The sequence below is a fragment of the Hyla sarda genome, chromosome 7 (genome assembly GCF_029499605.1).
Source record: "Hyla sarda isolate aHylSar1 chromosome 7, aHylSar1.hap1, whole genome shotgun sequence".
Classification (NCBI taxonomy): Eukaryota; Metazoa; Chordata; class Amphibia; order Anura; family Hylidae; genus Hyla; species Hyla sarda.
The window spans coordinates 235,127,349-235,129,563 of NC_079195.1; positions in this window are offsets into that span (position 1 = coordinate 235,127,349).

Sequence of the window (2,215 nt, forward strand, 5' to 3'; positions counted from 1 at the left end):
TAAGTCGATCTTCACCAACCAGTCTCCTGGCCAGAGAAGGTCGCGTAACAGATGGATACCCTCCATCTTGAAGTGTCGATATATCACGTGTTGGTTTAAATCTCTTAGATTTATCACCGGGCGATAACCGCCATCCTTCTTCTTTACCAAGAAGAGGTTGCTTACAAAACCGGGGGACAAGGGGTTTACCTCTATCACCGCCTGTTTGGACAGGAGCTCTCGGAGCTCGTTGTCTATGAGTACTATGTTTTGAGCGGAAAACTGAATGGGTGGAGGAATATAATTCAGTACGGGGAGAGATTGGAACTCTATCTGGTAGCCTGCTACCGTATTGAGGATCCACACGTCTGCCGTAATCATGGACCAGACGTGGGAAAAATACATCAGTCTGCCCCCCACCGTTGTGTGTGGAATGGAAATTGTGTGTGTACTCACCGGTCGGTGGACGAGACCTAGGATATCCGCGGCCTCCACGTCCTCTCCAGGGGCGTCCTCGAGGGGGAAAGAAAGGGGCCGGCTGGGCCACAGGCATCGTGTACTGTTGTTGAGCGGGAGCAAACTGTTGGTGCGCAGCTCTAACATAGGGCCTATAGGGGATTGAGCGGCCGGCAGATCGGCCTCTGCCTCTACCGGCCTTGCCAAAAACCTTGGAAGTTTGGCCCGTTTTCTTTAGTGAGGTCTGCGCCTTATCTAGACTGGAAAATAGGCTGACCACCTTATTAATATTCTTAATGAGATCTTCTCCGAAGAGGAGACCTTCAGCGGAGGGTCCGGGCTCATTCTCCGCTAAATGACTGAGCTGGGGTTCCAGCTTCATTAAAATCGAACGGCGACGTTCGGTAGAGCACGCCGTGTTTGCGCTGCCTAGCATGCATATCGCGCGCTGGGCCCAACCTCTAAGTTGTGACAAGTCTACCGGTTGGTCAGCTGAGGCTGCTTGTTCAGATAAATTAAGAATCTTTGTGAGCGGTCCAAGCAGATCTAGTATGCGATCCAGTATTAATTTGAAGGACCGTTCAATGCCCGTCTTGGAATATTTGCCAGCCCGGGTCAGGTACTTAAGGAGGACCGGGTCTATCTCTGGGGTGACCGCCACCTTCTTGGCCACATAGGGCCTAGGGCATTCCGCCCTGAGTTTGTTCCTATTTGTGCGGTCTAGTGACCGTCTAGTCCAATGCTCTATGTATTGAGCTACGTGTGGTAGCGGCGCCCAGTCACCTGAGCGAGGATGTATGATCTCATCAGGATTGAAGAGTGGTTGTCCCTGAGCGTCTAAAATCGCCTCACTGGACACTTCAGGTTCGGCATCATGACAGTCAGCCTGAAACCCCGCATCTTCATTATCAGAGTCAGAGTCCGTGGCTTGAGCCGTGTCCGACTCGCCAGATGACTCATCGTTAGACGTGTTGTATGAGTCCGGTTTTATACGCCTGGCGGACTTCAGCCCTTTTTTAATATTCTCCTTGGGGCACAAGGGTCGAGGGAGGTCACTGAGATGCAGGGTGCGGCAGGCCGGTTCGGGTCCTGCCTGGGGCACATTATAAACTTCCCCTGCCGGGGAGTCGTAGTGTACGTTCACATGTTTACGTTTTTGTGTCACTTTACCCTTAACTGGCTCAGTAGAGGTAGAGGGCAAAGAGGGGTCAGAACGTACATTAGCAGCCAGAGCTGCCTGAATGGACTTAGTAATCAAGTCCTGAATCTGGGAAGCGGACATTATTTGAGAGGCTTCAATATCAATAGCCTCATTAACATGGGTAGAAAATGGAGTAGAATTATCTCCAGCCATCCTATAGATGTCAGTATGAATAAGGGGAAGCTACAAGTAGCCTAACTGACAGCAATAAACTAACTTAGATAACTCACTGGGATCAATACCTAAATGCTGGCGCTCCTCTCACCGCTCGCACAACACTGGCGACGGTGAGAGGAGGAGGATCCCAGTAAGCAGAGCTCACAGCCGTAGTCTCGCGAGACTACGGCTAGAACTTCTGTGATAGGACGCGCGGACTCAGTGGAGGCGCGTCGCAAGGGACGCGTCACTCGGACACGCCCCCCGAACGTTGCAGAGCCCGCGAAAAGGACGAGAGCGGCGAAAATAAGCCGAAGAAGACGGCGCGAAAGTAGGGTAAAATGGCGCCTGACAGGAGAGAGGACCCGGAGTAACAGAACCGGGAACAGTGAAAAACACAAAGGAGGAATGTAGAGACCGAAA